Source organism: Sinocyclocheilus anshuiensis, unplaced genomic scaffold (assembly GCF_001515605.1).
Source record: "Sinocyclocheilus anshuiensis isolate Anshui unplaced genomic scaffold, SAMN03320099.WGS_v1.1 scaffold319, whole genome shotgun sequence".
NCBI lineage: Eukaryota > Metazoa > Chordata > Actinopteri > Cypriniformes > Cyprinidae > Sinocyclocheilus > Sinocyclocheilus anshuiensis.
In genome coordinates, this window is record NW_015552566.1 from 100,178 (window position 1) to 111,236 (window position 11,059).

The 11,059-nt window shown below is 34.7% G+C and overlaps 1 protein-coding gene across 1 annotated transcript in view; it reads right to left on the reverse strand.

Moving 5' to 3' along the window:
* The window catches only part of LOC107664909 (T-box transcription factor TBX4-like), a 20,665-nt gene extending 18,884 nt beyond the window's left edge, over nucleotides 1-1,781 (reverse strand). Inside the window, exon 1 of the mRNA XM_016455594.1 lies at nucleotides 1,729-1,781. The gene's annotated coding sequence lies outside the window, so the exon portion shown is untranslated. The remainder of the gene's footprint in view (nucleotides 1-1,728) is intronic.
* Between the last annotated feature and the right edge of the window lie 9,278 nt (nucleotides 1,782-11,059).

Here is an 11,059-nt window from a genome sequence, read left to right on the forward strand (position 1 = left end):
ATTATACCAAAATCCACCCAAAGGCTGATCAAGGTTATCATCAGATCTTTACAAAAGGATCTGATAAATGTTTAACAAAGACGAAACAGTTTGAAGAAGCTTACGATTTTAAGTTATAGCCAAAAGTGCCTCTAATTGAAGAATCACCCATTCATGCTCGGGCACAAACAAGTTGAACGTTAGCCATGTAACAATGTAATTTTTGTATGTCGTGAGCTTTCTATCATTTTCACAGTTTAAAATGATTCAGTTGCTTTGCATATTTGTTCCGCTTTTAAACGCTCTCGTGTTTGAATTTAAAATACTGAGTATTTCGTTTAAACGTCCAAGCATTTCCAGTGAAATATGGTTGCGGTTTTAGAGTAAATGGGTCGAAGCACGAGGCTGAAAGATCAATAAATCACCTGGAGAAGTTCGAGGGCCGTGGGAGCCTTGACTTATATCTACTGGTGACATGACCAAATGAATGGCAACAGCCAGAATATGTCCTTCTCAAACCCGTTTGTCATTCGCGCCAATGGGCTAATTTTCCAAACAGGTCATGCAGATAAGAATAAACGCAGGAATAATGCAAGACGGTTTTCTGTGTTAGGAGATAGGCCTCAGTCATGGGTGTAATGATATAGGTTAGTTTTATTTGTTTTACCCTCTTATTGAGAGAAATTCCGGACGACACAATAGGCCAATATTACTATATGCTCTTTCGTCTATAGATGTAGACAAATGTGTTTTGATTTTTTTAAATGCTAATCTGTACAGTCTGTCCTCTTAAAAGCTGAAACATTTGCTACACTGTGTGAATAAATATATAGGCCTACGTGTTTAATAATAAAAAACACTTGACTGACACTTAAATATGGTTGTTACACGTTCGTTCGATAAGTTTGTTTAGTTACGTTCGCTTAATTTCTAACCCTTTTATTTAATCCTTTAAAACAGACATATTGTAATATAAATTAAAAAATAATAATAAATGTATAAATAATAAAAATAATATTCAAAAATAATAATAATAGAACGGACTATAATGTAGGCTATTTTTACTTTAAGGAATTTATTGTTTATAGCCTGTTTATTTTTGCTATTTTTCCACTGTACTTGTGTTTGCTGTCAAATACAATGTCTCTTCAATCACTTTTTCATAAAATATTGCTCTAAAACTATCTTTGTCCAGACATTCAGCCATATTTTAATGTAGGCAATGTAAGCCGCAACAAATATAATTAGCCTATATCACGTTTACCAAATGTCAAAATGTCGGATTATATTCCCGTGAAGGCCCGCCTGCTTTATTTGTCCCATCAGACTTCAATAAGTCAAACAGTGTTTTGTCAATAGACTTATATATTGAAGTAGAATATATAGCCTACTCTACAGTTTAAAAGGCGTAACGTTTGTTTGAAATAATCATTAAATATGGCCTATAGGTGCATAGGTCATTAATTGTTTAGTTCAATCTCAAAACATTTAATTCTTGAAATTGTTTCATAACTGTGCTAATAACTCAACTGTAACTGTCATCCTGTCACAGATTATAACAATAAATAAGTAGCTTAATGTTTGACTTATTTCACAACTAAATAAAACCATCTAAAACGTCATAGGCCTATAGGCTGGAAGCACAAAAATATTCTCATGAGGAATAGTAGTTTTAGGCAGTATTTATTTGCTTAAACCCCAGTGCGCTATCTACCGATATCACACGTGATTTAAAATAATTGATCTTACCTCCACCTCACTGATCTTGATACACCTTGTGTGTGTGAACCTCAGGGTGAGACTCGCTCAAGATGGGCGCTTTCTTGGGGATCCTCAAGTAGGCAAGTTATACCTTAGCGTGCTATATAAGATGTCGCTATAAAAGGGATGATTTTTTTATAGGGCATGAATTGAGCTGCCTTTCTGAAAGGGAATTTAAACTTCACTCACTCCCACCGTCACGTGGTCTTGAAATTCGGAACAGCAGTAGGGTTAGTTTATGTACTGAGAGCAGGGTGTTACCGAATGGACACTGAGCGATGCTCTCAAAACTTACACGTTACAGTTGAAGCATTACCGTCAGACCGCTAGTTTTTCGTTTAGTTACTCTGCCTCGTGAAAAATGTTTACCGTTAACAACATCTGTTACGGATGGAAACATCAAATAGATGCTATATAATAAATCAGCAATCTCATTTAATAATACTTAATGCTATGATCATACAAAATTAATGCTGAAATCTTAATTATTGAAGTACATTGTAAATAATTCGGCGTTGTTTTACAATATAGCCTACATATTTGTTGTTCCTCGGGGCTTTACAGATTACTAATACAGTTTTTAAAAATTAGAATGTTAACATGTTTAATCGAATTTAGCTTCAATGGTTGAATATTCACCATAAAAAGCTATGAAATTTTGTGTGACATTAATTTTAGGTTTAAACTGTCAAAAATGATTAATATCTAGGCTATACCTTGATTTGATCTTGTTGTTGAGTTTTGTCATTTAGAAGAAGTGAAGAGTAATACTATCATGAGGTTATTATTATGGTTCGTTTTTATTTATAGCCTGTATTCAACCTCTATGGTACCCTAATAAATGAGCATATAAATTACCATGTTTTTTTTACTGTAAAAAGTTGTTTTGTTTGTAATGTTTTTCGTTCTTTTTTATCTACCTAATTCCTAATATAAAAATTGCTTGACTAAAGATTTTTAAATCAGATTTTAAGAATACTGCTGTATTTCTGTCAGTTGAATCAGTATCCCTGTGGAAGCATCAGTGAGTGATTAATGGGTATGGGAGTGCAGGCTCTTTTTCCTTAGAAAAACAATTGCCTGTATAATTGGTCATGGGCAAGAGGGGTCTCTGCTAATAAACAACAAAGAGTAAGGAGGCTGATGATGGGTGGGAGAAAATCCCCTCATCCTACATTTCTCTCTCCCTTTTCCCTTCTCATACCTGAAATCTTCATTCAATACGTGCATTATGGTCTCAAATATTTCCAAAATCCTGCTTATCCTGCACAGATCCAGTCTTTTCACACTACTGGTTAGCCTAACTACTGGTTTATACTGTGGTAACACAGTATAGTCTTTGGCATGAAATTATCCGGTGAGCATGCTCTCATCTCTTCTCGGCTTGCTGTATTTCTCAGAAGATCATTATGTGCAGTTGGTTTTACACTAGGACATTGTCTGTGCCCGGCGGCAGATAGTCAGTACAGAGCAGTGACATCACAATGGCTTCATAGTAAAACCTCCGACCGACCCGCCACCCTGGAACCAGCATAACCCCATACTGCCATAGTCATTAGCTCAGATGTCTGTGTGCAGTGTTTAGCATGCATGCTGTGTCTTTTCTTCCACCATTAGCCCTCTTCCCATAAGCACCCTTCCTGTGTGTAGAGCAATGAACACTTAGAAAGATTTTCACAGTACGGCAGACTTGCCTGGGTGCATGCAAAAATATGTTTTTTGTTTGTTTGTTTGTTTGTTGTTTTGTTTTTGTTGTTTTTTTTTTGCTGTTTGTTATGGCATGCGTCTTTCAAAAAGTAATATGAAAACAAAAATGATTGCATGCTTTTGTAAGTGATTTAATTTTTTTTATGTTTTGATTTAACAGCCACACTCTGAGAAAAAAAGGTGCAAAAACTGTCACTGGGGTGGTACCTTTTCAAAAGGTACTTATATGTACACTTTCGGTACTAATGTGTACTTTAAAGCAGTAATATGTACCTATATGATACAAATATGAGGAAATTACCATCTAGGGCCACCTAGGGTACCGCCATAGTGACAACTTTGTACCTTTTTTTCTAAGAGTGCATATGCTTTGAATTAGCATTTTTATATCTGAAATCCTTTCATTGGCTAGTTTCCATCTTATCACAATTGGTTTAATTAGCTTACGTATTTAAATATGAGTAAAAAGATCTAGTGTTCTAATTCGGTTGTTTAACTGATAAGGATTAATCTTATCATTATTTAATGTAAGACAATGAGTTTTGCCCGGTATTATCAAATGTTTATTCATTCTGTTATGACCCGCACAGTACGCACAGTGATGTGAACCATCTGAACTTTGATATTCCATTGATATATCAATAGTAGAATTACTCAGTGTTATAGGCCTTTGGTATGTCAATATATACAATACTTCACTGTAGTTTTGTATGGTGTTGATTCTTGAAAACGTTACACTTTATTTTAATTTCTGATTTTTACTCGATTTAACATAAACATTAGGATTATATAATTAAGATAATTAAATTCAGTGTATTTTATGTATACAGCTTGTTAATATTCATGACATCAACTGTCATGAAATATTAATATGGCAGTCACATGGGTCATATGCTTGCTCTATTCAGGCTGTTCGTCATATGCTTGCTCTATTCAGGCTGTTCAGTTACAGAAGACTAGATAAACTGCCTCTCTGTCGTTGGACTAATGCAGCACTGATCAGTGGGATAAACCATCTAATCACAGATGGTTTGGTTTTGCCTTTGACACAAAAGTATGGCCTACAAATATATTTATAGAGTCCTAAACATTTCTTGAACAGGTCTTTTTTCAACACACCAAGAAATACTAAATGTCCAATTAAGGAAAAGAGACTGTGTCTGATTAAGCTGGAGAAACAGGGTTCAAAACACAGTGTGGTTGGATCAAGTCTTGCATTTCTAATGACTTATTTTGCTTGGTTGTGGACAGGTCACATTTCTTTTTTTATCTTATTAAGCTATTAAAAGTTATAATGCAAGAACTGTAAAAGTTATGATTGCAGGAACAAGAAGGAAAGTCTTACAGCCTAAATGGTCAAGATTAATTTCCGACATATGTTGCATAGCTAACTTTATCATTCTAAACTGATAAATCCAAAATGTATCAATTTTGCCCCAAAAGTAAGTAAACTTTTTTTTTTTAATTGGGCAAAACCTTTTGCGCTCTTACACAAGTAGTGTTATTTGTGACCTTTTAACCCGAGAGGTATAAGAAAATAGGCGGAAAACGACCAAATGACCACTTTGGGCCATGTACTGTAACTGTGCTCATACACAGTCACATGGCAGCATTTCATCATCACAAATGGACCGTTTATACACAGGATTTGCTTGAGCTGAAAGCTAGCAAAACATTGACCCAAGGCTGTCATCGAGTGAAGGTGCTGTAGTACAAATCTTTGTAAAAACTCAATGGTTTATTTAGCCTCACACCCATGTCAAACTCAGTGGTCACAGGCACTACCTAGCTGTACATTGATAGATCTTACAGTATGATGATCTCATGTTTGCAAAATGATGTAGCACAGATGGTTACGGGGAGAAGAGCAGTACAACTTTGAGGTATAGGAAAACCAAATGCCTGATCTTTTGCATTTCGTGGCCACGGTCCACAACTACACGTTTTTGTGTGTATTTGTGTTAGCATTGCATATATCTAGAAGTCAATTATAGCACTTTAAACATTTTTAAACCATTAATTCTGTTCAGTGTTTTTGTGTAGCTGCTGTCCAAATGCAAACATGTTACCGCACAACAATAGGTCAATTTATAAAATATACTTTCCATTCTCCCTTCAACTCCCAACTCATTTCTGCTTAGAGTCCTTACAGTCCTTGTGTGACTTGCACAGGTGTCGTTCTGAAATGTTTCAGCACCTGTCAGCTACAGACAGAGTAATTTATCTTCTGCCTCAGAATTTGAATACAGCCTCAAGGAAAAGCCTGCACATGGCCCATAAGCACCGTTGCTTTCAAACAACAAACATTTGTGTATTGCTGCAGTGTATTGCTGATTTGCAAAGTGGAAATGATGAATAGGGAAAGTTGGGAAGGGCATCCTTCTAAAGAATCAACGCGTGTGGCGTCATGGGTCATATGTTTCCTGTAGTTTCACTGAAAATACATATTTGAATTATCTGTTAGCCTCACAATATGACTAAAACTGCAGCATTAACAACCTTATAAAATGAACACGAGTTCTTTCTAATGTATGTTTTTATTGTATTGCACAAATGCAAATTATCTATAATAAACACAAAATTTTAACTCAAAGAACAGTTTATATATGAATCCCATTAAATACTCCACAGATATGTAAATGCTTGCATATATGCATGCATTTGTGTTGAAATAAAAAGCTGCAGTTCAAAAGTGTGGCCTTTAGCAGTTGTTGTGTTTCAGTTAGCCAAAAGTCTGATTTCAGCTGTTTATTATGCTTGTCATTGCAAATTGGTTGCTTAGTCATTTAGTGTCTTTATCACTTAGGCTATTAGACATCACATGGCTCATGGGCAGTCATGCTTCATGCTAGTCACCGGCATCACCGCTGCTCTCTGACCTGACCATGTGACACAGGGCACGGGACTAAGTTTATCGGTACTTCAAATGCAGTAGCTAATAGCTATATGTGGTCCTTATATTGTGTTTTCAGTATCCCAAACATCTCTGGAGCTTTACAAGATTGATTCAAGACGTTATAATTTAAAATAAACATGTTTTATTGTGGTTCCTGGTGTAATTACATAAACAAAGGCAAAGCTTGTGAACAAATAGGCTGGTTAAGTCATTTTCATTTCAATATTTAATGCAGGACTTTAATGCAGGAAATCAAAGAAATCCAAAAAATTAAAATGGTTACACTTTATTTTAAGGTGTCCTTGTTACAGTGTTATTATACATTTAAGTACTGAGTAATATTAATTAACTACATGTTCTTACTATATGGTTAGGGTTAGGATTAAGGTTTGGCTCAGGGTTACTTGCGTGTAATTATGCATAATTTATTGTTATTATAATAGTAAGTACATGTAACGTGTAACAAGGACACCTTAAAATAAAGTGTTACCATGAAAATTAATTCCTGTATCAAAAATTCACAATAAATGATCTGTGTCACTGTTTTGTATATTTTTTTACAGGCCGTAATCTACTGTTAAAAATACTATATTCATAGTCCAGTGGGGCATGTTGTGTTTTAGCCAACATGACAACTTAATTGAGTCAAGTTAGTAGTACTAATGATTATTAACCTTAAATAATTTACTTTAGACACCTTAAATGATAGCATTTATTATAATGTGTGCTAATATAATTACTATTTCTGTTCTTCGGATGAAACCTGTCAGGGCATACTGGCATAGACTCCTTAAGGTTCATAATATCATTTTCAAACAGTCATATCAGAGGATATAATCCTAAAAAAAGTACAATAAAAAAACCCCAGAGACCCTTAAAATGACCCTTGACATTGACCTCCCAGAATTGCTCCAGCACTAATTAACCTGGCAGATTTTCTCTATGCACATGTCAAAGGCATTATCATCTCTGACCAGCTCTGACCCAGAGCAAAAAATAAATAAAAAATTAAATGTTTGTGGTATTTTTTAAATTAGTTCACAACTTAAAAATTAGCAAGCTAATAAAACACCCCAGAAACTACCCAGGCGCTTGAGGCTATGTATGCATACACTGTACCCTCTTAAGTGTGAGAGAATTGTATGTTTTGAGAAGGGCTGACTAGTTTAGTCTTAGACCCTCCCTGGCCTGACATAACTTCATGTATTGTGGTGGGATTCTGGAGACGCCTGTTGCCTAAGCCACTCTGGTGACTTAATGGTGATATTCATTTATCTCTTTCTTTTACCTGGAACAGCACTGAGACATTCAACAGAAAAGTCTTTATTTTATTGTTTGCATTGAATTATCTGTTAGCCTCACAATATGACTAAAACTGCAGCATTAACAACCTTATAAAATGAACACGAGTTCTTTCTAATGTATGTTTTTATTGTATTGCACAAATGCAAATTATCTATAATAAACACAAAATTTTAACTCAAAGAACAGTTTATATATGAATCCCATTAAATACTCCACAGATATGTAAATGCTTGCATATATGCATGCATTTGTGTTGAAATAAAAAGCTGCAGTTCAAAAGTGTGGCCTTTAGCAGTTGTTGTGTTTCAGTTAGCCAAAAGTCTGATTTCAGCTGTTTATTATGCTTGTCATTGCAAATTGGTTGCTTAGTCATTTAGTGTCTTTATCACTTAGGCTATTAGACATCACATGGCTCATGGGCAGTCATGCTTCATGCTAGTCACCGGCATCACCGCTGCTCTCTGACCTCTGACCATGTGACACAGGGCACGGGACTAAGTTTATCGGTACTTCAAATGCAGTAGCTAATAGCTATATGTGGTCCTTATATTGTGTTTTCAGTATCCCAAACATCTCTGGAGCTTTACAAGATTGATTCAAGACGTTATAATTTAAAATAAACATGTTTTATTGTGGTTCCTGGTGTAATTACATAAACAAAGGCAAAGCTTGTGAACAAATAGGCTGGTTAAGTCATTTTCATTTCAATATTTAATGCAGGACTTTAATGCAGGAAATCAAAGAAATCCAAAAAATTAAAATGGTTACACTTTATTTTAAGGTGTCCTTGTTACAGTGTTATTATACATTTAAGTACTGAGTAATATTAATTAACTACATGTTCTTACTATATGGTTAGGGTTAGGATTAAGGTTTGGCTCAGGGTTACTTGCGTGTAATTATGCATAATTTATTGTTATTATAATAGTAAGTACATGTAACGTGTAACAAGGACACCTTAAAATAAAGTGTTACCATGAAAATTAATTCCTGTATCAAAAATTCACAATAAATGATCTGTGTCACTGTTTTGTATATTTTTTTACAGGCCGTAATCTACTGTTAAAAATACTATATTCATAGTCCAGTGGGGCATGTTGTGTTTTAGCCAACATGACAACTTAATTGAGTCAAGTTAGTAGTACTAATGATTATTAACCTTAAATAATTTACTTTAGACACCTTAAATGATAGCATTTATTATAATGTGTGCTAATATAATTACTATTTCTGTTCTTCGGATGAAACCTGTCAGGGCATACTGGCATAGACTCCTTAAGGTTCATAATATCATTTTCAAACAGTCATATCAGAGGATATAATCCTAAAAAAAGTACAATAAAAAAACCCCAGAGACCCTTAAAATGACCCTTGACATTGACCTCCCAGAATTGCTCCAGCACTAATTAACCTGGCAGATTTTCTCTATGCACATGTCAAAGGCATTATCATCTCTGACCAGCTCTGACCCAGAGCAAAAAATAAATAAAAAATTAAATGTTTGTGGTATTTTTTAAATTAGTTCACAACTTAAAAATTAGCAAGCTAATAAAACACCCCAGAAACTACCCAGGCGCTTGAGGCTATGTATGCATACACTGTACCCTCTTAAGTGTGAGAGAATTGTATGTTTTGAGAAGGGCTGACTAGTTTAGTCTTAGACCCTCCCTGGCCTGACATAACTTCATGTATTGTGGTGGGATTCTGGAGACGCCTGTTGCCTAAGCCACTCTGGTGACTTAATGGTGATATTCATTTATCTCTTTCTTTTACCTGGAACAGCACTGAGACATTCAACAGAAAAGTCTTTATTTTATTGTTTGCAGTCTGAATTTCAAAAATAATATCAGTTGGTCCTATTTCTGTCTTGTGGTGAAGATTTTATAGTATAAATTAAACTAAGAAGCTAAATTTGATATTGCATTCTTTCTAAAATCTTATTTTTTTTTATGTTTGAATGCTTCTCAGGTGGGGTTCACTCATTAATGTGCATCTTTTCTTTTAAGCAATCATGAACTTGGATTTTGTACCATTAGAGGCGTGAATTTTGAGTGCTTTCGTAAGTATTTAAAATCGTTTCAGGTTAGAGTTGGTAAAAAAAATATTATGAGGCAGAATTGTTTGATTTGCACAGAAATGAAGGAAAAGTTAGAAGGTTATTGCGACACCTAGTGGTGGTTTAATGTACTGCATAAATGGTGAGCGGATTTTTTTTTTCTACATGGTGACAACCCACTGGATACAGAGGAAGGCCTTTTGTGGTTTGTGTTCATTGGACGATATGTAACTTCACATTAATAAATTGTTCACAGCTAAAAAAAAACCCGAAGGTTAGAATGATATTAAGGCCAATATGATAAATTAGTGTTGGGTCTTATAATATATAATACATTTTAATCTGTCCACATTCCTTCACTAAAAGTATTTTTTGTTTTCTTTTTACACGGAAAGTTAAAAGCTTTGCGATTTCTTCCTATTGATTTTTTGGATTTTAATACATACAAAATTATTATTTGGATTTTGATTTGTACTTGTCTTTTGTTTTCTTCTAGTACACAATGTATTCTCAGCTACATGCCCTTGTAATTTCCACTAAATTTGTGATATCTCTTAACTTTTATCATGAATTGCATGCACCAATAACATAAACGTAGACATTAAATGTTACCAATTGCTTATATTCATTAATATGTCCAGAAGGTGGCGATGGATCCCTTGTTCAGATTTTATTTATTCTGATTGATCAAAAAGTGATATGTGTGTTTTCAGCATGCCTTTGAAATGCACTGAAAAAATACATGAGAACAGAGAAACCCATCATCAGCCTTTCTAAATTCACAACCTGTGTGAGAATGAGGCTCCTCTCCAGGATCTACACAGATTCTGACAGCTTCACTCAAGCTTGAACGCTTTAACAAAGGAGGTGTGATGAGAATTACATGTTTGTCTTGAGCACTGTAATATATTAAAAATCCATCAAATCACTTTGTCTTACCTGATACATGATGAAACCAACTGCTCCTCACCACCCACTTTCAGAGAAGGAATAAAACTTTATAGCTTGTCAGGACCGGTGTTAGCTGTCACATTTTTACTGCATTGAATATTTGATCAGGGTAATTAATTTTTTTGAAAGTCTCTTTCTTCTAGTCTTGGCTACAGTAATGCTTGTTTACATTTTCACTGTTATCGCCTAGAAAACAAAAAGGTACACTTCATTGAACATACAGACAGATAGTGTTGTCACTCTATACGGGGTAAGATGTCATCATTAAACAGCATATTACAGGCTTTTCGTTGAAAGTGAAACAATCCAGCAACAAATGTAAAAGAAATATTGAACGTCTCAGGTTACTTATGTAACCATGGTTCCCTGAGTAGGGAACGAGACACTGCGTCCTCTAGGGGTCG